Source organism: Podarcis filfolensis, assembly GCF_964270895.1.
Source record: "Podarcis filfolensis genome assembly, chromosome: W".
Taxonomy (NCBI): Eukaryota; Metazoa; Chordata; class Lepidosauria; order Squamata; family Lacertidae; genus Podarcis; species Podarcis filfolensis.
Genome location: NC_139619.1, coordinates 39,097,827 through 39,125,711, shown reverse-complemented (window position 1 = coordinate 39,125,711; position 27,885 = coordinate 39,097,827). Strand labels below are relative to the sequence as shown.

The 27,885-nt window shown below is 43.4% G+C and overlaps 3 protein-coding genes and 1 pseudogene across 4 annotated transcripts in view; 2 read left to right on the top strand and 2 right to left on the bottom strand.

Moving 5' to 3' along the window:
* The window catches only part of LOC310753812 (inositol polyphosphate 5-phosphatase OCRL-like), a gene marked incomplete at both ends in the record, with an annotated part of 1,016,056 nt that overhangs the window by 701,181 nt on the left and 286,990 nt on the right, over positions 1–27,885 (top strand).
* The window catches only part of LOC310753742 (magnesium transporter NIPA2-like), a gene marked incomplete at its 3' end in the record, with an annotated part of 394,776 nt that overhangs the window by 262,915 nt on the left and 103,976 nt on the right, over positions 1–27,885 (top strand). The window lies entirely within an intron of this gene.
* LOC310753904 (magnesium transporter NIPA2-like) overlaps positions 1–27,885 on the bottom strand; it is a 394,748-nt gene that overhangs the window by 354,646 nt on the left and 12,217 nt on the right. The gene's annotated exons all lie outside the window — the stretch shown is intronic.
* LOC310753898 (transcription initiation factor TFIID subunit 7-like) lies at positions 4,016–27,869 on the bottom strand (annotated as a pseudogene). Its single transcript, XR_014552320.1, has 12 exons — positions 27,832–27,869; positions 26,871–26,944; positions 18,884–18,962; positions 15,121–15,254; positions 14,378–14,531; positions 14,019–14,077; positions 13,190–13,262; positions 7,046–7,162; positions 5,883–6,062; positions 5,621–5,733; positions 4,428–4,487; positions 4,016–4,139 (listed from the first exon to the last, which is right to left on the bottom strand). The product of XR_014552320.1 is annotated as a transcription initiation factor TFIID subunit 7-like (transcript).

The following is a 27,885-nucleotide window of genomic DNA, read 5'->3' as shown; positions in this document are numbered from 1 at the left end:
GCTGTATATGCTTCCACCTGATGGAATGCAGGTACAGAAGGGAATGGTCTGTAAACTACAGAAATCCCTATATGGTCTCAAGCAGAGTGCCAGGTGTTGGAACACGAAACTCACTGAGACATTGCTTTCTCTTGGTTTTCACCAAGGCAAAGCTGATCCATGTGTGTTTGTCAAGGAGGAGGGGCAAAACAAACTATTGTTTATGTTTTGTTGATGATCTTCTGATGTTTTGGAAGAATGAGGCTTTGTACCAAAGCACCCTAGCTCAGCTGAAGGAGCACTTTGACATGAAGGATCTTGGTGAGGTATCCAACTATCTTTCTCTGCAGGTGGAGAAGGAGCAAGCAGGTAATTTTCTGGTACACCAGACACAGAAAATTGCCGATGTATTAACCAGGCTGAATTTGGTTGATGCAAACCCAGCAGACTCACCGATGGTGACAGGTTACCAGGTAGCTAGTACTGCTGAAGCATTTTCTGACACCACACTGTATAAATGCATTCTAGGCAAGCTGAGAAAAGCCAGCCACTATATATATTTGTAAAATTGGATCTCGGACAGGTACAGACGCTGGCTCAGGCCTAGAACATGGAGAAAAGCCAGCATCTGGTACATGTTTTCAGCAGAGAGACCTTATACTACTATTAAATGAGAAAAACTACGTCTGACTTTACACTTGCTGTGATGACAACAATAGCTCAAACAAATACTTAAGAGCTTTTAAGCTTTCTGTTTGTGTGAATGATTTCAGATGCCAGATTATCACCTATGTTACCTTGTTAACGTACTTCATCTTTGTGTCAGTGAAGATCATGCTGATGGAAAGGGGCAAGTTATATAAAATATTTTTCAGGCATGAATAAAAGTATTTGGGAGGGGAACCGGGGGGGCACCCCATTCCTGTGGGATTATACCCTGCATTGTCTAACCCCACTTTTTGGTGGCCCCACTCCGCCGGGTGTATGACCCCTTGGAGCCGCTCAACGCCGAGGGCAACTGGCCTCCACGCACCTTTACCATGCAACATGCGCAGTTTAAAAGCGCGGATGTTTGCAATTGGAAAAACCAGAATCCTTCTTTTGAAGAGGATCCAGCTAAAATAATTGGACTATTTGAAGGTGTGTTTAAAACTTAAAAGGTACATGCCAGGGCTAGAGAGCATCTGAGAGCAGCGGGCAATAATGATGCTGCAATTGAAATAGCTTATCCTAGACAAACCCCTAATTGGGACTATAATACCGCTAATGGGAGAGCAACATTAGAAACATATCATAGAATCGTGTTAGAAGGCATGAGGAAAACGGCTAAAAACCCATCAATATGGCTAAGGTAGTGGAAGTGACCAACCCATAGCCTATATGTCTGAAAAATTAACCACTACGGAACAAGGTTTGCCTACCTGCATGCGAGCAGTAGTGCAAAGAAGGCAGCATCAAATTGGACTGTTATGACTGATCTACACCAACCCCTTCAACTCACCATTTCTCGGCGCCCACCAGATGACCGCCCTGCTGGTGCCACCCCTGGAAGCTGGCACCTCTACACACGGCAGAAGAATCCAGCATGGACTAGAAGAGGACCTTTTCTATCCTTTCCTTTTCTTTTCTTTCCCTTTGAATATATAGCTTTGTATATAGCTTTGTGGGAGGTACCCCAGGTATTAGAAGAAGGAGGTATTAGGAAATAGATATATCCCTTCGCCCAAATGCCGCAGATAGGACTGCGGGTAACCATGGTTTTGGCCAGGATGGTACTCTTCTTATTTCTGGCCATCGGCGTGCCCACACCGCTTAAGGTAACCCAGCAGTTAATGAGAGAGTGGGGTGCCCACAACACATACAATAAATGGTTGCAAATGGCAGAAATGGTAGCCTATTCTGCAAACTGAACCAATTGCATGGTCTGCACTCTGGGACCTACAGATGCTTTGGGAGGAATATCCCTCCTCCCTGTTCCTTGGAATGAGTCCTCAGTTACGGCCCCGATTTTGGGTTCCGCCAGATTTTGGGCCGCGTTAAATTTGACGGGAGGAGCCTGTGGCTTTAATATCTCTGACCATGGTGAGGCTATTCAAAACTTGGCGGCAGAAATAGAGAAAGTAGCCCATGTTCCTGTCCCAGCGTGGAATGGGTGGGACATGTCCTGGTGGAGTGATTGGCTTCCGAACCTTGGGTGGCTTAGAGGACTTTCAATGATGTTAATGGGCCCCTTGCTGATTTTGCTTCTTCTAAACGTATCTGAGGCTCGTGTCGCTAACTGACTGATGCTGTTCCACGGGAGACCAGTGATCATCCGGAGCCAGCTGGGGGCCTGCCTGATTCCCCTGTCTCCCCAGCAGTATCCCAACACTGGCCACAGTGATCCATGCGATGGTCACCTCCAGGCTTGATTACTGTAACTCGCTCTACGCGGGGCTGCCCTTGAAGCTGACCCAGAAACTCCAGCAGGTGCAGAATGCCGTGGTGAGGCTCCTTACGGGGTCCTTGCCGCGGGATCACATTCATCCAGTGCTTTACCAACTGCACTGGCTTCCGGTGGAGTACAGGGTCAGATTTAAGAAGCTGGTTTTGACCTTTAAAACCCTATGCGGCCTAGTACCCACGTACCTACAGGTATGCCCTGCAGAGGACCTTAAGGTCCACAAATGACAACACTTTGGAGGTCCCAAGTCACAAGGTGGTTAGATTGGTCTCAACTAGGGCCAGGGCCTTTTCAGTTCTGGCCCCGACTTGGTGGATCACTCTGTCACAAGAGACTAGGGCCCTGCGGAACTTGGCATATTTCCGCAGGGCCTGCAAGACAGAGCTGTTCCGCCTGGCCTTTGGTTTGGACTCAGTTTCTCTTATGTTTCCCTCCCCTTATGGTTTTGATCTATGGGCTACTTTTAAAATGAGGCTGCATTTTAAATTGTATTTTAACCTGTATTTTAAATTGTTTTTCCCCCCTATTATGTTTTTATTTTAATTTTACTGGTGTTAGCCGCCCTGAGCCCGGCTTTGGCTGCGAAGGGAGGGGTATAAATTATTATTATTATTATTATTATTATTATTATTATTATTATTATTATTCCCAGTCATGAAACCAAATCCATCTAACACTGCTGATTAAAAAGCCGCCCGCCCGCCCCCGCCCCCCAGGTAACAGTATCCTGTTAGAATGGGAAACAAAGGATGAGGAGGTAAAATCGGTCATGATCAAATGGGCACAAGATATAGGACATACAATTTAACATACAATTTAACATACAATTTGAGGATTGGGAAAAACTGTGGAAAACAGATTTAAAATTTACAGACTGTTCTTTTTTGAAAGAAAACTATATGAAAATGATGTATAGATGGTATATAACACCAGTACAAATAGCAAAAATGTACAAAACCGGGTCAAACATATGTTGAAAATGTAAAGAAAAGGAGGGGACTTTTTATCGTATGTGGTGGGAATGCAGAGAAATTTAAAAAATTTGGGAAATGATATATAATGAATTGAAGAAAATGTTTAAAATGACATTTGTAAAAAAACCAGAAGCATTTTTGTTAGGGATTGTAGGACAAGACCTGCCAAGGAAAACAAATAATTTATTTATGTATGCTAAAACAGCGGCAAGAAACCCTGACAAAAGAACAGTGGCAAGAGAAATTGATGAACTATGCAGAACTGGCTAAGTTGACATACAAACTGCGAGATAAGGACAACTGTGACTTCAAAGAAAAATGGGAACTTTCTACAAATTACTTTAAAAAGACAACAGAATGAATTGGACTCCTTGGCAGGTTTTGAATAAACATACACAAATTTATTGACTGTTAACACAGTACACAGATAATATAAGGATTTATACAATTTTACAGTATGCAGAGAACAGAATGTGGTGAGAAATCAGAGAGAGGAGCTGAGGGAAGTCTCGGGGGGGGGTTGATGGGGAGGTGGGGGGGAAAGGTGGGGGGATAACGAATATGACATGTTTTGATATTTTGTTATGTTGAAATTGTTAATAAAAAACCTTTACCCCCCCCCCCAAAGGCAGGCAGGCATGCTCTGGAGCTTTTCGGTTGGCATCACAGCTGTACTGCTTGGTGTGTCAAAGCCGGACTCACTTTTCCATAAGGGCTTCTAGCTGCTCTTGAAGAGAGGCCAGCTGAAGAGAAACAGAATGCAGAGAGACAAAATATGGTTAAGAGCTCTTATGCCACACTACAAAGCACTTGCGGACACTTCAGCTACTGGCAAGCATTTCACACTGTATCTTATCAGAGAGCACAGCATAATTTTTCTCAAATGACAAAAGCTTTTCAAGTTCACAGTTGGGTAAATATGGTTTATTATCACATGGGGAAAAGACTTTAGCATTGCTTGTGGATTTACGATGCAGCTTGTTTAACTGTACTGCCCTTTCCCCATTTGTCAGGCTTACAGACCACCTTACCTGCTGCTTCTCTCGCTCTTCCTGGTGTTTGAATTCATCCAGCACAGCTTGGAGGCGGGTCTAGAAAATAAGATGGACAGGAAATGTGGCTATTGCTGCTGCTGTGATTTTCCAACAAAAGAACAAAACACATATAGGTTTTCTTTTGCGGGGGGGGGGGGGGCGGCGGTTCATGCGCACAGCTGGGTCTTCAGCCTGCACTGACCTCCCACACAGACCAACCACAAAGAAAGGCAACTGCGGCAAAATCACAGGCTGTGCTGCTGCATAACCCAAGGGTGTGGATTTTCTCAAGCCACAGGTTAAGATGAAAACAGCACAGGGCTGTATTACTCTCCGTAAAAACTGGTTACCTATTCAGGTTCTTTCTCAAATTATTGTCTAGGAAGTGAACCCTGATATACTAGGATTATCTACCTGCTCCCCAATCAAATCTGCTTTCCATGAGGTATGTTTGCTGATCATCCTGTGTTCCTTTAGCCATGGATCTCCATGTTGATGGACTACAACGTCCATCATCCCCAACAATTACTTAAGTGGAGATTATGGGAAATGTAGTCAAACAATACCTGGAGACTCAAGGCTGAAGAATGCTGACATTCTAGTTCAGTACTGTCTACTGCAGGGGTGCGTAAATATCACGCCAGGGGGTCAAATGTCACCCTCCAGGCTGCTCTATTTGGCCCATGGGAATCTCCCCAAGTCACACCCCTAAGGAGCCCTACTTCACAAGCTCCCTTGCATGCTATTGTCTGGCTGGAATGTGTCCTTGAACACTGCTACTGCCTCCTAGCTGCTAGAAAGGAAGACAGAGAGTGACGGATGTATACTGCACAAAAGTAAATCTGACATTTATTGTGCACAGAAGCCCCAGAAGGCTGCCCATCTGGGAATGTGACACTTGGCCTGAAAAGATTGCCCATCCCTGGTCTACCCTGACTGGCAGTGGTTCCCCATAGTCTCAGGCAGAAGTCTTTCTCACCAACTGCAACCTAATTTATTTTTTAACTGGATATTCAGGGAACAAGCCTGAGACTTTCTGAAAATCATATACTCTACCACCATAGGGACTGCTGTCTCTGCTGAACGAGATGCCTACTGGCTATAAACACCTGCCAAACTCAGCTGAGCTGAGCAGACTTCTATTAGACTTTCTCTAGGTTCTAGAGAAGGGGTGGTGATGCTGGATTCACATTGAGGGCCAGGTTCTCTACTTTCATGATGAGATCTTCTTGGCACTTTCTGTGCTCCTGGGTCTCCTGCAACTTGCCTTTCAGGTTGTTGATCTGCTTCTGGATTCCCATGGCTGGAAGACAGAGCAGATAACTTAGCACTTCTAGAAACAAGTCAAACAATCCTCTGCACATTCTGGCACAAGCCGAGTAAGGTCCTGATTCAAGTTGACCACCCCATCTACTGTACAGCCTCCCTCCCTGGGGGTCTCAGGCATCATACCTATCTGGTTGGACCCTTCATTTTCTTGCTGTTGCCCATCTGATTCATTCAGCTTGCACTGCAGTCTCCTCGCTAAGTCTTCTTTTGTGTCCATGATGTTCAGGTCATCCCTCGCCTCCTCATCACTGCTGGTACTGCTGACATCCTTAAACATCTCCCGGAGCTCAGCATGTTCTATCGCTTTGAAGCAACAAGGAAAAAGGGAAGAGTATAGTTTACAATATGCACAGTAAAAATTATCCAGAAAAGTGCTGCTAACCTTTTGGTTAGCATGGTAACAAATAGCCTCTTTGACGCTGTTTTAATTTAAAGACCTCCAGCTTCCTCGCCAGGCCAGGTGAAATTCCTCTCTACCCGACTGGGTCAGAAAACTGTACCCAAAAGCATCTGTCAATATATTTTGTACTTAGCCATCCGCATGAAAGCATCTAGAAATGTAAGCATCAGCAAGTTGGAATATGAATACAGGCCACTACCATATACTAGGTCAGATTATTTGCTCATTTAGCTCAGGACTGTCCACTTTGAAAGGCAGTGTCTCTCTAGGATCTCAAGCAGAAGGGGGTCTTTCTCATCACTTGGTTCCCGATCATTTTAACTGGAGATTATTATGATTATTTATTGAATTTATATACTGACACGGGTGGTGCTGTGGTCTAAACCACTGAGCCTAGGGCTTGCCGATCATAAGGTCGGCAGTTCAAATCCCTGCAACGGGGTGAGCTCCCATTTCTCGGTCCCAGCTCCTGCCAACCTAGAAGTTCAAAGGCACGTCAAAGTGCAAGTAGATAAATAGGTACCGCTCTGGCGGGAAGGTAAATGGTGTTTCTGTGCACTGCTCTGGTTTCGCCAGAAGCAGCTTAGTCATGCTGGCCACATGACCCGGAAAAACTGTCTGTGGGCAAACATCGGCTCCCTTGGCCAGTAAAGCGAGATGAGCGCCGCAACCCCAGAGTCGTTCATGACTGGACTTAACTGTCAGGGGTCCTTTACCTTTACCTATATCCAGGGGTCTCAGGGCTGTTCACAGAATAAAACCAAGATATAAAACCACAAAATTCCTAATAAGATATCAGGGACTGAACCTTCAAACTCTGGCATACAAGATAAGATGATCTACATCTCTTGCTTTAAGTTAGGGAGCTACTGAAGTTTGATAATACCTGCAGAACCATGGCTTAGTTTGTGTCCAGACATCCCAGGAGAAGAAATATCCAAGCTTGTGAGTGAACCATGGTTGTCAGGGTCTTTTGTTTCATCTTCGGCAATGACCTCCCAGCCTCAGAACAGGTACAGAAGAGTCAAGGAAAACCCAGTTCAATAGGGAGGCATCCTCTAGAAAAATGGAATCTGCGCTGGAAAATTGATGCTACAGCAATATTCTTTAGATGATTAGAAAACACTATTGGTGTTTTGCAACTTTAACCTGTTGCAGGATCTTAGCCAGACCCAGTTGAATATAGAAGAGCATATAAAGACTTCCAGAAGCAATCAGTTGCAGGCAGGAAGGATGAAGCAGGAACAAGACGCTGCTACCAGTAACTTGGTTACTTAGAGGTGTTTATTATTTACAGCAGACTCTACAAGTTACTATATACAAGATGCAGGCACAGATCTTAAACTCTCTCTTTGAACAAACTCCAAACGACTCTCAGATCACCACACACCAACCAACTATCCAGCAAGGAAGGTCAAGAGTCATCATGCCTTTGTGGAGAACTCGACCAATAGCAGAGTTGTATCCAAGGCCCCATATCTCTAGGCAAAATAACTCCCTCTGCTCAGTCTTCTTGGCCTTTGGCCAACTCTTAATTGCCTCTGTGAGAAGCTGCATGTGGGCAAAATCCCAACACCCCCTCACAGCTCACACAGTGCACTTAACTTCTGAGCACATACAAAGTAATTTAATCAACTTTGTTCTGCAAACCAAAGTCTTCACACATTTGCTTGCTTTTTACAAATGACAATGTCAATATGTCAATATGTCAGCGACATTCTGGGCACTCTGAACATATTCACATGCAATGACATTTCTCTGTACATTACACATAACATTTTGGTATTTTACTGCTACATGTTTGGACTTAGACTTAAACTGTTAAGTTTTACTGAGCGTTATACAAGCTTGATTGTCCACATACACTTGAATTGGAGAATTGCATTGTATGCCCAGATCTGTCAGTAACTGCTTGTAATACACTAGCTCATTGCAGAGCTAAGTGCAGCATATTCAGCTTCCGTGGATGATACACTGACTATACTTTGTTTTCTGGACTTCCATCCAATTAGTGATCCACCAAACAAAATCACTAGCCCAGTCACTGAGTAGCACTTTAGCATTTCATCACCTGCTGAGCTCAATTTTAGAACACTATCAGCAGTTTGCTTCAGGTACCTCAGAACACGTTTTACTGCTTTCCAGGCACTTTCAGTGGATTTAGACACTTGCCTACTCAATATCTCTACTGCGTAGCTGATATCAGGCCTACTCCACTGTGATATGTACAGCAGACTCCCAATAGCTGATTGATATAAATCAGGTTGCTCAAACACCAAACTTTCATCAGCTTGCAAAGTTTTAACAAAACCTAGTTCCATGGGAGTATTTGCCCCTTTGCAGTCCTGCATTCCGTATGCTGCTAGCAGTTGTTTAGTTTTCTTTTCCTGGCTAAGCAACAAACTGCCATCAACTGCCCAGCACACTTCCAAACCAAGATAGCTTCGCACACAACCAAGGTCTTTTACTTTAAATCTTTTGGCTAACTTCATGGAAAACACTTTGATTTGCTTATCAGCCTTAGCAATATGGAGCAAATGTCTACAAAGACTACACAGAACTCTTGTTTCTCATTAGCGCCACGCACATACAAACAATTGTCCGCAACAATGCGTTTGAAACCTAGAGAAACCAGAGTCTCATCTAAACATTTGTTCCAATTTCTCGCAGATTGCCATAAACCATACAGTGCTTTGTGTAGCTTGTACACGTTGTTCGACCCAGACTCAAAACCAGGGGGTTCTGCTATATAGAGTTCCTCACTCAAGCTAGCATGTAAATAAATTGTCTGGATGCCAAAGTGATTTACTTTCAGCTTGCGTTTTGCTGCAAGTGCCAGCAGCAGAAGCAGACTTTCGCTTCTAGCTGTAGGAGCGAACACTTCATCAAAATCAAGCCCCAGTCTTTGGGAAAAACCCTGCACCACTAAGCATGCCTTGTACTTAAAATCACCAGTGGCTAAAGGTTTGAGTTTGTAAACCCATCTGCACTCCACTACTTTAGCTCCTTCCAGTGGTGGTGTGGGTGTGAACATTTCATGCACACACAGAAAATCCATTTCCTCTTGCATAGCATTTTTCCAGAGCAAAAGGTGGTCCTCTGGTAATGCTAGCACCTCCTTGTAGCTTTGAGGTTCAGCCGCTACATGGAAAACATGCGCCGTACCAGGTTTAAAACGATCTGGTGGGACACCTTTATTCTCCCTCTGAAACCTTCTGGGAGTAAAACCGGCTTCACTTACACTGTCATCCCCCTCAGATTCTTGCCCCCCTTGAGGAGAGTGAAATTCCTCCTGTGGCGAAAACTGATTGCCATTCTCATTAGCCTCAACAGAAGAATCCTTTATCTCTTCTGTGTCTGGTTTTCTTTTAGCACTCAAAGACCCCTTTGATATTTGAAACCAAACCTCAGAGTTGGCATGCAGCTTTTCCCAGCCATTATGCTCACCGAATGTAGCATTTCTTGAAACAACCAGCCCATTTTTACCAACTGCAAACCTGTAACCTTTGCCTAAACCTTGGTAACCAACAAAAACAAGCTGTTGCGCTTTGGGATCACCCTTTCTACACTGTGACCGAGGCACATGAACCCATGCATTCACACCAAATGTGTGCACATGATCAACTTTGGGCTTTTTGTTGAACAACTTGAAATAGGGTGTTGTTCCAATAGACCTATGGAACAAGCGATTCTTCAAATAGCACAAAGTCAGAAAAGGTTCAGCCCAAAACCCTTTTGATAGACCAGCATCCTCAAGCATTGAGTACATCATCTCTTGCAGAGATCTGTTCTTCCTCTCTGCCAACCCATTTTCTTCTGGGGAATGTGGATTCGTTTTTCTGTGACCTATGCCCTTTGTCTGTAACCAAGACTGAAAAGGTCCAGACAAAAATTCCCCTCCATGATCAGACTGCAGCTTTTTCACTTTGACAGAAAACTGCCTCTCAACATAAGCCACCCAGCCTTTAAACTTGGTAAACACTTCACCCTTGTGCTTCATAGGGTAGACCCAACAGAACCTTGTGGCATCATCTATGATCGTTAGCACATAACAGGAATTACCCCTGCTGAGTGCGAAAGGACCAACCACATCAGCATGCACAAGCTGAAAAGGTTTTTCGCTTACCCTCTCACTTCTGGGATAAGACCCTCGGTGGCTCTTGACTTTCTTGCATACGTTACAGTCAAGATACTTGTCACAACTCTGTAACTCACACCCATCACTTAAATCTGGCATTTTGGTTACACTTCGCCAGTGAGCGTGACCTAATCTTCTGTGCCATAAATGCAAACATTTTTTGTGAAAAGCCTCATTTTTGCATACAGGTTGTGTATCATTGATAGCTAGCACAGACTCTTGAACACAGTCTTTTAGCACAAACAAACCATTTTCTGCCAGAGCCCTCCCCAATGTCTCTCCCTCTTTCTGGATCTCACAGCAACTGTCCTGAAACAGCACTACAAACCCAGCTTTCACCAGACAGGAGACGGACATCAGGTTGCTCCTCAGCGAAGGAACACACAGAACATTGTCCAGATTCGTGAATAGACAGGAGACAAAAACAGAACCACCCGACTCCACGTCAGATTTCCTCCCATCAGCCAACGCCACCTGGCTCCGTGGTGTAGCAACCTTCTTGGCAAAAAACACCTCTGAAACAACAATATGCCAGGAACTCCCTGAATCGATGATCCAGGTGTTTCACCGCTCATCAGAACACTCGACCACAGCCGTCACAAGTTGCGCTGTCTGCTTCTTCTTTCCAAACTTTCTCTGCTGTTTCCAATGCTTTTGACCCTCAGATACGGCCTCCTCCGGACACTGCTTCCTCAGATGCCGAGTAGAACCACACCTGTAACAGTGTCGTACAGCAAACGCAGATTCCTCACTGGCCATTGCTCGTGTACGTTGTTTCAGCTGCTTCTCCTCTGGAATGTTGCCTGCATTCCTCACAAGCCGATCGCTTGTCGAAGCACTCGGAGCCGACAACTGCTTGCCGTCACGCCTCTGCCATTCCTCCAGCAGTCGACCACTAACATAATCCAAGGTCAGGTCTTGTTCACGCATAGCTTCCAGTGTGAGAACAAGATTGTCCCAGCTATCAGGAAGAGAGCTTAAAACTATGCAAGCTTTCTCCCCCTCAGGCAAATTACAGCCTCTCTCTTGAAGCGCCACAAACTTCAACTGCAAATCATGGAGATGGTCTTGCATTGTAACTCCTGGTTTTAGCTCAGACTTGTAGAGAGCATTCCGGATTGACAGCTTTGAACTGGCTGTCTCCTAAATGTGGAGATTTCGCAGGGATAACCACACTGCCCTCGCAGAATCATGCCCACGCACATGCGGTAGCTGCAAATCATCCAGTCCCAGGACTATCGTGGCTTTTGCCCTTTGGTCTTTTTATCTTTCTTCAGCATCAGGCTTCTAAGGTGGTCTGTCCACTGACTCCCAGAGAAACTCTCTCTGCAACATAGCCTGCATGCGCTGAGACCATAGCAAATAGTTGTGGCTGTTGAGCCGTTCAAATGGCAATGCCAACGGATAAGCCATTTCTTCTGAGCAGTGTTCCACAACAACTGGAACAGGAACCAACTACTCACAGGTTCCGAGAGCTATCCGCAACAACTAGCTTTCTACACTCCAGCTGGTGTCTGTCTTTAGCAGCTCCAGACGTCCAGTCGTCCAGGACACGCAGGTCTTGCCAGTCAGCTTCTGGCGTCGACACACACACAACACTCTACCGCTGATCACCTCCGGCCAGTCCTCACCAACTCCTTCATTAGGAATCTGGGAGACTGTTGACCCAGGCGTCCACAGCTTCAGAAACACTCTGCAACCGATCTGCTTCCCATAACCTATTGGTGTTTCGTAACTTTAACCTGTTGCAGGATATTAGCCAGACCCAGTTGAATATAGCGGAGCATATAAAGACTTCCAGAAGCAATCAGTTGCAGGCAGGAAGGATGAAGCAGGAACAAGACGCTGCTACCAGTAACTTGGTTACTTAGAGGTGTTTATTATTTACAGCAGACTCTACAAGTTACTATATACAAGATGCAGGCATGGATCTTAAACTCTCTCTTTGAACAAACTCCAAATGACTCTCAGAACACAACACTGACCAACCATCCAGCCAGGGAAGGTCATGCCTATGTGGAGACCTTGACCAATAGCAGAGTCGTATCCAAGGCCCCATATCTCTAGGCAAAATAACTCCCTCTGCTCAGTCTTCTTGGCCTTCGGCCAACTCTTAATTGCCTCTGTGGGAAGCTGCATGTGGGCAAAATCCCAACAAACACTCTCCAGCTTTCCACTGAAGCACATTAATTGATGTCTACACCTGTTCGTTTTTGTACACACTGCGTTCCTGAACAGGTATGGTACAACGTAGTGGTGGCTGGTACCCACTGGAACTAGTGGGGCAGAAGGTAGGGAGACGAACATTAGGTACAGCCAGAGACAAGGATAGGTGGAGCCAATAACTCTGTTTCTGTTCCCACCCTCCTCCTTGCTGAGTTTTACAAGGGTAATACTGAGACTGAGAAAGAAGACGCTGACAAGCAATTCCACTTTTCAGACTGGATGAAAATAGCAAGGCAAGCAGGTGTGGCCAGCTGAGGGCAGACTGAGGACAGTTAGCGAGGCACTGCCCAAGGTGCCCTAATGGACTAGCTGCTGTATGTGCCATAAATCCCAAGAAAGATGCCGCCAGCATATGTCTGCTGACATTCAGTCAGATGCAAGCAGACTCTTCCACTCTGGGTCTTTGCCATACGCAGAATTCTACTTGCATCGATACAAATGCAAAAAAGAACAACAGCCACCACCAGTGGGCCTAACCAGAGCAACATGCAGAAAGTCACAAGTGTGGTGGATGGGAGGAGACACACAATGCATGTGAGGACGCAATGCTTCCTGGGGTCAAGATTGTGGGATACCTCTGCCACTTGTGCCACTCAGCAGTTGTGTATTCAGGCAAGGATGGCAAACTGGTCTACATAAAAAGCAAACACTAGAAAGAAAGGATACGGACTTCAACAGCTTCAGCATCTGCGCTCAGCAGACGCTTCACTTCCTTTTCCACATCTGGAGACTCAATGTACTGGGCCAGAGAGGAAGAAAGAAAGAAAAACAATATTACGCACCCACAAGTTGGTTGTGCCTCAGCCCAAAGTACAAGTTCAAAACATCTGGAGGGCACTGGGTTGGGGGAAGCTGCCTTAAAATATCCTATGCTCCCTTATTTTATACACTGAAAAACATAAATCAGTGAATCATGGGAATTCCACTTGAAAAACAGCAACAACAAAACAGACCACACAAGACTGGTCAATCTGTTCCTGCTGACTGGATTATTACATTTTGTCAGTCAAGGATATGTGATTTCTCTTTGTTTGTTTTTGTTTTGTTTGTTTTTTAAGAAACCAGAATGACCTATAGTGGGATTTTTCCTATAAGAAAGAATGTTTGAAGCAATGTGCATCTTTTGAAACTGTGGCTACTACTCATGAAGGTTATATATTACCTCCAGTATCAGACACATACCTGCTTCTGAATACCAGTTGCTAGGAATCATAAATGGAAACAGGCTATTGAGCTCAGGTCCTTCTTATGGGTTTAATTAACTATGGCAAGCTGTCAAATATACATTCATTGAGAGTTCTAGATGGAGACACAACTGTGCTGGTGACCCCCTGTTGTTGTCTTTCTTGTAAATGTAGCGATGAAATCATGCCAGACATTTATCTGATTTGGTGTAACTTTTAGCCTGCTTCAGTTTGCACTGTGGTTGGCTTTCTGCCACAGCATGTGTGAGCAACGATTCAAAGCTAACACCACACAAGGAGATGCAACTCACCTTCTTCTTGGCTGTCTTCCTGAACCGCCTCTTCCTCACATGCTTCAGTGGGAGAGTAACTGGAACATCACAGCAAATTAATTACATGGGGCAAAAGGGAGAGCTGAAGGGCACTGGGACTTACTAAGGGAAAATGGATATTGATCAGTGAGCTAGGCAGCAAAGATGAGAACAGCCAATGGCAGCTCCCAGATTTGGAAGAAACCAAAGAGATGAGTGAGGGTGAATCTTGTATTGTATTGGCAAACAATACTCCAGCTCCTTGAGGATCAGTGGAAGGGACTTTTCTGGGGGTAGAGTGGGAAGCAGGCACAAAGTTGAGTAAGGAAGGTGAAATGAAATATAGTTATTCTACTCACTGCCACGATTCCAGAGGAACATTTTCTATCTATCTTTGTCTTTCTTCTTATTGGCTTTGACATCGGTACTTGAAAGAGTTTTAACATTAGTTGTCGCCGGAGCTGGCTCTTCCTGAGTAGAGTATAGTTCACCATCCACAGTGCACACAAGCATCTGAATCCCCACAAAGAGAGGCAACTGTTATATGCAAGGTTGATGTCAGGGATTCACACTGTTGGGTACCTGAAGGCTCTAATAACATTCATATTACTATTATGCTGGTAATATTAAACTTTATTATCACACATTTTTGCACATTATTCTTATTTATGGCTATGGATGTAGCCATCTGAAGTTTCAGTATGGTATATGTTTTGTTTAATATTTGTACCTTCCTATTATTAAGGTATTTGAATTCTTGAACTCATGGAGATAAGGGCCCCATCGAGATCATTGTGCCTGATGGCTGACCAAAATCTGAAGCGAGCGCTGGTTGGATATGAAAGCACTGGGGAGAAGAGGAGGCAACCAACCATTTTGTCACCAACAGTATTTGGCACAAGCATCTCTAAGACCGTTCAATTTTCTTGCTTAGGGGGAACAGCCACCTGTAAGGAATTTCTCACACTCAAAATTGGGTGTAGATGTTTTACACCATAAAGTGCTTCTAGCATGGAAATGAGAGTGGGGGCAAAATTGAGACTGTGTACAAGACACGGGGGACAGAGAAAGTCTGATATCCAGACCATGAGACAATACTTACTTGGCAAATATCTGCTGTCTTATAGAAAGTCTTCTTATCAATGGTTTTTAAACTCTCTGTGATACAAGGCAAGTCCAGCAGCCTGGCGGCTAATGGGACCCGGTCTACTCGCACTATCCCATGGCAGCCATCTGCTGCAGAGAGGAAAGTAGGGTTGCACTTGAAGATTCATGGTATCTTATTAGCAATTGAGAGCACAGTTCTGGCATGTTTAACATGTATGCATGTGCGCTACTTCATAAGAGCCCTGCTGGATCAGACCAAAGGCATATCTAGCCCAGTTTCCTATTTGCCTCAATGGTCGCCCAGAGGACATGAGTGCAATAACCTCCTGCTTGTGTTCCTCATCAACTGTATTCAGAGGCATACTGCTTCTGATATCGGAGGCAATGTAGCCATCAGAACTAACAGCCACCAGTAGCCATGAATTTGTCCAATTCCCTTTTAAAGTCATCCTAGCTGGTGGCCATCACTACATCTTGGGGTAGCAAATTACACAGTAACTATAAACTATTAACTATAAATCATGTGAAGAAGTTGTTCGTTTTGTCTGCCCTCTCAACATTTGGCTCCACTGGATGCCAAATTCTATGACAGAGTGAGAAAAACTTCTCTGTGTCCGCATCATTTTATACAGGCATCCTCACACTAACAAGGGGGTTGCTTCCAGGCCCACACATAAGTGAAATCGTATAAAGTGTGGAACACCCTCTAAACTCCCTCTCATACCAAAAATACTGTATCAAAAAATATGCACGACTAGAATTGACATTCTGGGGTCAGCTGGAGGCTGCATAGGAAAGAGGCTGCTGCTCCTGTGCTACCCCACATGTCAGCTGTTAGACAAGGAGGCTGAGAAGCCAGAACAAAGCCCCACTGTGCTTCCGGTCTCTTCGGTGCTTCCTCTGCCCTCACTGGCATCGTCTTCAGGCTCCATAGAGGGTCTCCTCGTGAGCCAGCTCCCTCCTGCCATTTCTGGGTTTGGATTGAATTATTTAATTATTTCCCGGTCATGCATGAGTTGGAGGACACCTGTACACAGTGGCGTAGCGTGTGGGGTGCAGGGGGGGCGGGCCGCACCGGGCGCAACATCTGGGGTTAGGGCAAATCCATGGGTTAGGGGGCGCAAATCCACGGGTTAGGGGGCGCAAATTACTTGCCTTGCCCCGGGTGCTGACAACCCACGCTACACCACTGCCTGTACATCTCAATTATGTTTTCCTTTATAACAAAAAAATAATACTGGCTTACTGTGCAGAACTTTGATTACTGCAACATTCAGTGATAACTTGCAAATGTGAATGTGCTATCATTAAAATAATGCTCATGTAACCTCAAACACAAAAGTCACCTACTGAACAGCCAATCAAATCAAGTGATATTCATGCATGTGGAAACCAACATTACAGGTGGGAACATGTATTAGATATATTATCTTCCTGATGTATAGATAGGAGAAAAGACCAGTTGTACTACCCCCATTTACAGAAAATAATAATAATAAAATTTTATTTATATAGCCGATGGTCAGGGCAAGGGGGGTCCCAGGGGGGACGCACCAGAAACAAGGAGCCAGCGGGGAACCCCAAAGCAGCAGCGGGGGATCAGGACCAGTTTCCCCACCAGAGCGTAGTGGGGGGGAAGAGTCACATGTGTCAGGACCAGCGTCTCCCCCAGCGGGGAGAGAAGATGAGTCAGGGCTGACCACGCCTCCATCGGAGAGTGGGGGAACGGAGGGGAGGTCAGTTGCAGCTAGCCTCCCCGAAGGGGGAAGCAGTGACAGCAGCAGTGAAACGGTCAGGAGGAAAGTTGCTGGCTGGGCGCGCGCGCCAAGTTCAAATGTACAGGCGCAGGGGACAGCAGGAGACCCGGATTGGGAACCAGCTCATAAAGCCCGCCGGAGGGAGGGGGAATGCTCAGGGGATTCAGCGTCAGAATAGTCTAGAAAGGGCGAGACCCCGACGGACAGGCGGAACCAGAGGCGGAAAGAACAGAGGAAGAGGTGGAGCAAGGCTAGAGTCTTAAATTGGTGTCTGGGGGGAGGAGATTCAGACGGAGCATCAGCGGTCTAGAGTTTGAGACGTAGAGCTGCACGCTGCGGCTCTGGAAGTGAAACTGAACTTCAATAAAGACTTTCGTACTTAACAACGAAGCGGCGTTGGTCCTTTGTGAGCTGGGACCTTGGGCAGCTCTGACAGCCGCCTTTGTTATAGCTGCAATCTGCGCCTCCATGGAAAGGGAAGTGTTGAATATTACACCCAAACTCTTAATGGACGGTGCTGGCACTAATTGCACCCCCGCAAGAGATGGGAGTTGCCCCCTCCCAATCCCATATCGTCCTGACCCAGCCAAAGGACCTGTGTCTTCAAAGGATTTAACTTCAACCGGCTCCCACGTAACCATCCAGCCACAGCTTCCAAACATCTGATCAGTGTGTCTGGGGCCGAGTCAGGATGGCCGTCCATCAACAGATAGAGTTGGGTGTCATCAGCATACTGATGGCAGCCCAACCCAAAACTCCGGACAAGCTGGGCGAGGGGGCGCATAAAGATGTTAAAAAGCATTGGGGAGAGTATCGCACCCTGCGGCACGCCACACACCAAGGAGTGGTGCGACGGCAGTCCCCCCCCCAAGTGCCACCCTCTGTCCCCGACCAGAGAGAAACGAGCGCAGCCATTGAAGAACTGTGCCCTGGATCCCCACGTCGGCGAGGCAGTGGTCCAGACGTTTGTGACTGACCATGTCGAAGGCTGCTGACAGGTCTAAAAGAATCAGCAGCCCCGACCCACCTTAATCCAGCTGCCTGCGGAGATCACCTGTTAGGGCGACCAGAGCCATCTCAGTCCCATGACCAGAACGGAAGCCATATTGGAATGGATGCAGAGCCGATGTTTCATCCAGAAACCCACCAAGCTGTTCAGCAACTGCTCTCTCAATCACCTTACCCAGGAACGGAAGATTCGAAACCGGGCTGTAATTGGATAGATCTAAAGGATCTAATGATGTTTTCTTTAACAGCGGGCACATCACTGCCTCCATCAATTCCCCTGGGAATGTCCTGGTGCCAAGGGACAAATTGATGATATCCCCTAGGGGGCCCTGCACCTTGTCTGGACACACTCTCATCAGCCAGGACGGGCACGGGTCAAGAGGACAGGTGGTGGGCTTTCCAGCTTGGAGGAGTCTGTTCACATCGGCTGGGGATATCTGGTCAAAGTGGCCAATACTGGACCCGAGGACAGTTGAGGGGCCTCCAGTTCCGTTATTGTATCCAAATTGGCAGGGAGGTCACGGTGCAGCAACAGGACCTTCTCCGCAAAAAAGCTCGCAAATGCCTCACAGCTATGTGTCAAATTGTTATTTAAATTTGGCTGTCCCTCAAGGGATGGTAAAGACCTAATTATACTAAAAAGTTGCGCCGGGCAGTTTAATTCAATTTTTCCACAGCTTTTAGAGAGTGTGGAGGCATCACTGACAGAACAATCCCTCTCCCCCCCCCCAGCAATTTCAAGTAGCCCCACCCAATAGCTTCCTAATGATTGGGCGTTCTGAACTATAGGACCTGATGAATAGCTTAAGGTAATAAATGTGTAACAACAAAAGCCAAGTGTTCTAGCCGATTAATTTTTACTCAGACCAGACTCACTGAAATTAATGGGCCTAACTTAGCCATGTCCATTCATTTCAGCGGGTCTACTCTGAGCAGGACTAGCACTGGATACAAATCCCAAGAAATAAGAACTCATTGATCTGGTCCTCTTACCATGCAATTCTATGGTGAGCCTGTCCTTCAAGCTGATACCTCCAGACTGGACTGCCCTCCGCACAGTAGAAGCATGTTCCTGAAAAGGCAGAGTTTACAATAGAGTCATACCTCAAGTTGTGTTTGCTTCACATTGTGTTTTTTCAGGTTACGAATGCGGCAAACCCGGACGTGTTTACTTTCGGGTTTGCCGCTTCGTGCTCTATCACGTCACACGCAGGCGCAGAAGCGGTGTTCTACTTACGGAATTTTTGGGGTGCAAATGGCACCCCAAAACGGATTGGGTCCATAAGTAGAGCTACTGTCAGCATTTTCATCCCTTCCATTACAAGGATCACCAGATCATGTTTGTTTTACTTTCTGTCTGAGAGAAAGGAGTGGGCGGAAGCTAGTCTTCCAGACTTCCGTCCCTAGTACTGTGTGTCTTTTTCTTTGATCTGCCTAGAGACAAGATGGCAGTATGAGAGAGCTGTTTCTCTTGTACATGTTTGTTATGTCCTTTTATTTGTTTATTTAGGGGAAAAAAGAAATAAATTAGGTATGCAACAAAACCTCCACAGCTTTGAGACTTCTGGTTGGTCACCCGGTATGGCGGACGAGAGCCCTTTCATCTGAAAGAGCCCCAGTGCACTGAAGGCTGGGGAACCACTAGAGCGTCGCGGTAACCCAAAAAAAGCCTCAGATTGAGCATTCTGAGGACCTGGTGTTCCTTAGGGTGCCCGGAACGACTCCCCCGCTCCCCAGTAGGCTCTTAAAAAGAGCTCCGAGAGCGAGCGGGGATGGAGACTTGGGAATAGTCTCGCTTTCTTCACTGTACGAAGCTCCGAGTCTGGCGATCGTGAGCGGCCAATTCCTCCAAAATTTAATTGGAAAATCGTGAGTAAAAAGGATACAATTGGGACATTTAATTTGTAAGGGAAGGGACTTAAAAACGGAGGTCGGTCCCTTTCCGCTGAAGCAATGGAGAAAACAGCTACCTCTGCCAAAGCCGCGAACTAAAATACGACTTTTAAAAGACTTTCAAGTTGATTTTTTAGAACCCCCTTCTAGCACGGGGAAGGGGGGGGACTTTCTATTTAATTAAACCCTGCAGAAAATAGACTGGAAATAATTGACCTTTTCTTTTCGGAAGCGGACCACCCGGTGGGGAAGGCTAGACTCCATTGTGACGTCACAAAGGTACAGGATACTTTCAACTTTCGTTTTCCTCTTTGGGAAAAACAAAGCAACTGCAGCTGCCTGAGCTGTTAAAATACTATTAACAGTATCTCTACCGCCAAATATAAATTCTAAGTGAGACAGTATCCATTTGGGAGCTCCATTTGAGGAGTTAAAGGGGTAAAAAGGAAATTAGTGAAAGGAGACACTGCTGAACTTTAAACTGAGGCTTGTGGAGGAAATCTGCCTTCCTCCTCATCTCCCCTTTGTGACTGTGACTGAGACTGACCTTGGATAAAAACGCTATGGATGGGGGAGAGAAGGGAGAAAAGCTCAACAAAACAAAGCTAAGGAGGGGCTCTAAAGCTCAAACTTTTGAAGAGTCTGTGATGCAACTGTTACTTGAGATTAAAACTGAAGTAAGAGGTAATCAACAGAGCATACAGGAACTGAAAAAAGACTTTGCTGACTTAAGACAAGATTTGAAAGGGGTTAAGACAGATGTGTCAGGCCATGAATTAAGATTAACACAATTGGAAACAGTGAGAGTTACTGATTTGGAGAGAACACAGCAAGAAGCCTCTAATTCAATTGAGTTTTTACAGATGAAAGAGAGGGAAAATCATTTGAGATTGAGAGGGGTACCACAGAAAGAGCAGGATAATTTGAAGGACTGGCTAAATGATGAATTTTCAGCTTGTTGGGATCTCCAAAAGGAGGAATTAAATTCTTGGATTGAAAAGGCCTATAGATTTGGACCAAAAAAGATTCTAAAATTACACATGATTGTATGGTAGTATTTAAGGCTAAAGAGCAAAGAGAAATTATTTTAGGCCACCGTTATAAAAAAGTCTTAAGATTGAGGACAAATTGATTGTCCTGTTTAAGGAGATCCCGAAGCATTTTTTGGCCCTGAGAAATAATTACACAGATTTAGCCAGTGCTCTAAGAAGGACCTAAGAACATCTTCTTTAGGTGGGAGTTCCCGGAAGGTCTCTCTTTCAAATTTCTAGGGAGAAAGCAAAGAATTAAGACTGTCTGAGAAAAAAAGAGATTTTTGGAGAATAACGCAAAGGAACTTGGATTGGAAAGCTCCCATTCATTGGGGGCAGGGGCAGCGGCTCCCTAAAAAGTTAAGATCGCTTTAAAAATTTACTCTTGGAATGTAAATGGTTTGAACTCACACAGAAAAAGAAACCAAGTTCACCATGTTTAGGCAAAACAGAATTTGGATATAATTTGTCTACAAGAAACACATGTCATTAGACTTCATAGAAAGATCCTTCAAAATAAGAAACTTGGACAGGAATTTATTTCATCAGATAAAGTAAAAAAAAAGGAGTGGTTTTTTTATGTGAAAGAAAAATGGAACCCCAAAAAGTTATTTAAGGACGAGGAGGGGAGAATTTATGCACCAAATGATGGCAAAGCAGAATTTTTCAAGAACCTGGATTTAAAACTTTTGGAGTATTTGGATTATAAATTGATTCTGATGGGAGATCTGAATGGAGTAGCATCAACATTTATGGATAAAACACAGAGACAGAAATTTCAGAATGCTGGCAGATTACCAAAGACTTTCTTTGATATGGCAGATAAATATGATCTGTCAGACATATGGAGACTACGAAATCCAATAGAAAGAGACTTTACTTTTTTTCCAAATGCAAACCAATCATTTCCGAGAAACAATTATTTATGGATATCCAGAGACTTGGCTCCCAGGGTAACTAAAATTGAAATTTGCCCAAAGACTTGCTCAGATCACAATGCAGTGTTTTTGGAGAGAAATTATCTCTGCAGGGATCCTTCAGATGGAGAATGAATGATGAGCTGTTGAGGAATGAGCAGTTGATTAGTAAGGCTCAAAAGACTCTAAAAAATTATTTTGAAATAAATATGAATTCAGAGGTGGAAACAAGAGTCATTTGGGATGCAAGTAAGGCTGTAATGAGAGGATTCCTCATACAACAAAATTTGATTAAGAAAAAGATACAGAATGAGAAAAAAGAAAATATTCTGTCTCAATTAAAAGACAAAGAGAAGAGTCTAAGATCCAATCCTAAGAGCCAGCAGATTCAAAAAGAAATTAAAAGTTTTGCAGATCCAATTTTCTCAAATTATTAATCAGGAAATAGAATGGAAAATAAAAATGATGAAACAGAGAAATTTTGAATTTGCAAATAAATGTGGAAAATTGCTTGCTTGGCAATTAAAACAGAGACAGAAACAAAGTACCATTACAAATATTGTATCAGAAGGAAAATCTGTTTTCAGAAATACTATAAACTGCTGTATAAAAAAGGTAAAGAAGATAAAGAAAAAATTGAGCAATTTATCAAAGTAAATGAAATGCAAAAAATTCCCAAGGGTAAAAGGATCCTACTTAATGCTATGATTACAGGACAAGAGGTGGAGACAGCAATAAACCAGATGCAGCTTGGCAAAGCCCCAGGACCAAATGGTCTTTCTGCAAAATACTACAAAACTTTGAAAGATTGGTTAATTCAGCCATTGGCGGATGTATGCAATAAGATTTTAAGAGGGGACAAAGCACCCGAAACCTGGAAAGATGCATTTATAACCCTGATTCCAAAACCAGATCAAGATAGATCCGATGTGAAAAACTATAGACCGATCTCATTACTTAATGTGGATTATAACATTTTTGCAAATATTTTGGCCAACAGATTGAAAAAGGTTTTATCAGATTATATCGACAAGGACCAGGCAGGTTTTCTGCCGGGGAGACATATGAAAGATAACATTAGGAATATAATTGTTGTATTAGAAAGGTTGGAAGTGAAAAGAAATTGTAAAGCAATGTTAATGTTTATTGATGCTGAGAAGGCCTTTGACAACTTTTCTTGGTTTTTTACAAAAAAAAATTAGAAAGAATTGAGGTTGGACAGGAATTTCTAAATGCTATTAATGCGATCTATTTTGAACAAAAAGCAAAAATTATACTTAATAATGTGGTCTCAGAGGAAATTAGAATTGAGAAAGGAACCAGGCAAGGGTGCCCACTTTCCCCTCTGCTATTTATTGTAGTGATCAGGTGGGATTGCTATGAAGAATTACAACAAATATAGAGTAAACCATCTGTGTCAGCAATGAAAGCATTGCATTGACTGGGTTTAAACTATTTTGATATGATTCTTGATCAATCCACACCTCTGCATCCCTGTTCCATTTCTCTTTCTTCACAAGTCACGTACACACTTAGACAGGCAGGCGTCCTGGGTCATCAAAGACAGTGGGCAGTTTCTTTGCTGTAGCTTTTCTGATATGTTAATCTTAGGATATTAATCTTAGGGCCAGGAAACAGGTCTCACATAAAGGTGATAATGATCGCTGTCTTCCTGGCCATCCTTCTTATCATGTGTATTGATTGTTTATGAAATCCGGGGTGGCTGAATGCACTCCTTTGTAGTTTTCATTCATTTACCCCAAAAGTATGTGTGCTTAACTAGTGTTTGTAGTTTAACTTTGTCCCCACGTGGGGCTTGTTGAAATGCTCAGAAGAAATCTGATTGGTTCTTAGAACACTCTGTAAAAAGGTATTTTGTGAATAAAACGACTTGGGCCAGGGGGTGGAGAGACAGATTATTATACGCACCCTTCCCGGAGTCTTGCTGGTTCAAGCCTCTGTGTGTATTCTTATTAATCAGAGTTCAATCCTTCCTTTACTTTGAGAATGCCTCAATTTATTTCGGTTCTGGAGATCTTGCTAAATATGTTGAGGAAAGAGGAGGAGGTCAAAGGCATCACAGTAGGATCCAAACAAAACTAATTAAAAGCCTTTGCTGATAATTTGGTTTTAACTTTACAGGATCCAGAAACCAGTGCAATAAAAGCACTGGAGTTGATTCAGGAGTTCGGGCAGGTAGCAGGATTTAAATTAAATAAGAGCAAAACCAAAGTTTTAGAAAAAAATTTAGAGAATGGGGAAAGAAAAATTATTCAAGAAAAGACAGGTCTTGTTTTTGTGAAAAAAGTTAAATATTTGGGTGTGAATTTATTGGTGAAAAATCTGAATTTATATAAAGACAATTATGAAAAATTATGGAATGAAATTAAGAGAGATCTAGAGAGATGGTCAAATTTAAAACTATCACTGATGGGCCGAATATCGGTGGTTAAGATGAATGTATTGCCTAAGATGTTATTTTTATTTCAAGCTCTACCAATTGATAACGTCAATTGTTTTAAAGAATGGCAGAAAGCAGTGTCGAAATTTATCTGGCAGGGGAAAAAACCCAGAATCAAATATAAACTACTTACAGATGTAAAAGAAAGAGGGGGATTTTCCCTGCCAGACTTGAAGATATATTTTGAAGCTGCTGCCTTCTGCTGGATTAAGGACTAGATTCAATTAGACAATGTGGATATGTTAGATTTGGAGGGATTTGACAATCTATTTGGATGGCATGCATACGTATGGTATGACAAGATAAAGGACCATAGAGGTATATAGATCTCTTAGTAAGGAAAACACCCATGTCAAGTCAAGTTTATTATTAGACTTGTGAGGTCCATGCCTTTACACAAAATACCATAAAACATTATTAAAAGATGACCAATAAAATTATAAAAATAAGCTAAAATTCATGCCATGCTGTCCCAGCAAGGAAACTACCCAAAAAACCTCGCCATTCAGGAAAAAAGATACAGCAACAGGTTAGGAGAGCAATGGGAGGGACCTCACCATTTCCTCCAGGAACCATACCCTAGTTTTCATAGCCTTCACCACAAAGACCGCTACCACGTGAGAAATCCGTGGATCAGCGTCCACCAGTAAAAACTTTATTTGGTCCTCAGAGTTAGCTATTGATTTGGGAATAGTTTGTAACATCGCATCCCTGAAGGCCGAATAGATGGGACAATACAACATGTAATGTGTGAGATCCTCTTTGGTTCTCATATGACAAGGACATATACGCTGCTCTACTGGGATTTTTGCATATCTGCCTGACAAATAGGCCGTAGGAATGGTCTGAAAATGGGCCATGGTGAAAGCTCTCCGAAGGGTGGGATTGGTGATATTCACCAAATAATTGGCGCAGGTTTTGACTGTTTTCAGTCGGGGAAACCAGTAGGAGGACCCTGGGTTCTGTATTTTTGTGATATCTAACAGAGCGTCTCTCTCCAGGATCCATTCCCGAACTTTGTCCGGGCTCCACAGTTTGAGAATATTAAACTCCGGTAGGGTGTATCTAACCAGGATCTCAGATAGGTTTTGACGCCAAGTGGTGTTCTTTTGAAGAGATACAAAGGCTTGTTTGGCCAATAAGGGAACACCCATGTGGATATCGCCAATGGAAGCAAAGACCCAAGAAAAGTTAAACATGGAAAATAAATGGTTGAGGAATTTGGATTTATTGAAGGAAGAACAGGAAGGTTTTAAATTAAAACCATTTGAACAAATTAAAGACAAAGTGAACTGGTTACAATATTACCAAATTAATGAATTATATAAGCTTGGTAGGAGAAATGGTTTTGCAACAGAAAAAATAAACAAATTGGAAACGGAGTTGTTAGATACCAAAGTTAAGAATATGTCTAAAATATATAATTTGTTGTTGGAGTGGCATACAAAGGATGAACAAGTTAAATCGGTGATGACTGAGTGTGCAAGAGATGTTGGACATAATATAATGTACGAAGATTGGGAAAGGTTATGGAAGAAAGGGATTGAATTTACTGCATGTACGGTATTAAAAGAAAACATCATGAAAATGATGTATAGATGGTATTTAACCCCAGTAAAATTGGCAAAGATCTACCACACGAATGATAATATATGCTGGAAATGTAGAGAGAAAGAAGGTATGTTTTTTCATATGTGGTGGACATGTCCCAAGCTGAAAGACTTCTAGGAAAAATATATAATGAAATGAAAAAAATGTTGAAAAATACATTCATTAAGAAACCAGAGGCCTTTCTACTTGGAATAATAGGAATGGAATTGCCCAAAAAAGACTGAATTGCCCAAAAAAAGACTGCTGTTAGCAAAAAACTGGAAGTCTCAAGAAATTCCAATGGTGGAAGAATGGCAGATGAAGATGTTGGATTTTTTGGAGCTAGCCGACCTGACTGGAAGAATCCGTGACCAGAAAGAAGAGGAATATCAAGAAGATTGGAAGAAATTTAAGGACTATTTGAATAAATATTGTAATATAAAAAACTAGAAATCACTTGAAAGTACCAAATAGGCCTAGGATTAAATTAGGATTAAATTAAATAAATGGGATTCAGAACAGTAAGAAAAGTGAATAAATTAGATAAGAGCTGGAATATTTTTGTTTAAGAATGATATTGGAAAGCTGTTACATGCAGATACAAGGAAATTCAGAAGGGAGGGAATTGAGGAGGTCAATTAACAATGTAAATAAAATTTGGGTTTTAAGGGATATGGGATAAAGATTATGTTTTTTATTGCTGTGGTGGTTTTTTTTTGCTTTGTATGTTTTTCTGTTGTTGTTTCTTCTTTTTGTTATGTTGTTTTTGTTATAATTGTAAAAAAAACACCTCCACAGCTTTGCTTCCGTTACTCTGCTGCATTTCAGGTGCTCACATGAGCAAATGTGAGTCTACTGCACCAGGACCTATTCCTCAGGAATGCTGTGTTGCTGTTCTTACGTTCCTGTGATCGGAAGGTCGGAGAAGGTGCTTCTGACACCCAGCCCATGCAGGCGCTGAAGACGTGGGCTGAACAAGGGTGTACGGAAAGGTCCCACTGTACCAACCCATATTTGTGCCTCCAGCAATAGAATCAGGAAGCAAACACAGAGCACTTTGAAGCTATTTGTTGCAAAGGGTCTCTTACCGGAGGCAGTCTCAGTATAAACTGGCTCTCCAATTTATGGGGAGCATCATCTTTGTTCTTGCTCATCTTTTGTTCTTGTGTTTCAGGGAACAAGAGAAGAGAAAACATGGTTACCTGTTGGCCTAACAGTAGCTTCTCTCAACCTTTGTTATCCAACCTGCTGTGTTGCTAATAGCCGCAAAGTAGCAGTACACCCAAATGCATTCATCTCAGAAGCACCTTATTTGTAGGAACTAGAGAACTTGCACCACACATGAAAAGCATATTCTGGACAATAAAGCCACAGATGCAACTGGCAGCTTAAGAAATAAAAGGCAAGATGGTAAAAGCAGAAGGGTTTGCCCACATAGCCACTGCGGTCTGCTTTCTCCACAACTTACTCTGAGTCGCAGTTTCAGTCATACGCAGGGCAAAACTCAACAGCTTTGAGATAAAGAGCAGAATCAAGCTAGCAAAAGCCTCCCTCTTCTTCCCCACCCCATACTCTGGAAAAGTCATTCTTAGCTCTTTCAATAAGGTGTGATCAGCAGTGTAGAAAATCAGATTTGATCACAGACAATACACACAAGATCAAAGGAATGCAGGAATCATACAGTACAGTATAAGATTACTGTTTGAAGCATGAGGAGAATGCAGCCGTTGGAGTAGAGCTCCTACCATTTATGAAGCACTGGGTGGCAAGTAAAAGTGGAGATTCCCTGCCACTGAACTAATGACAGTAAAACCTTATATAAAGTTGGCAATGGATGCCACATGTGTAAAAGGCTACAGATTTCACTGTCTCAAACAGCAACTCATCAACTTTTTTGGTCTGGTCCACCCCCTCCATCCCCCTAATCACACTCCAGTTCTCTTTCGGATAATTTCAGAAAGGCAGGAGTAATATTTGCATTTAGATCCTTCTTCTAGAAAGAACTACAGAGTCAATACCAGAGTATCATAAAAGAAACAAATGCATTACTTGTAGATGCCATCTCTCCTATTCTTCCTTCACGCAAACGTTTATAAAAACTTA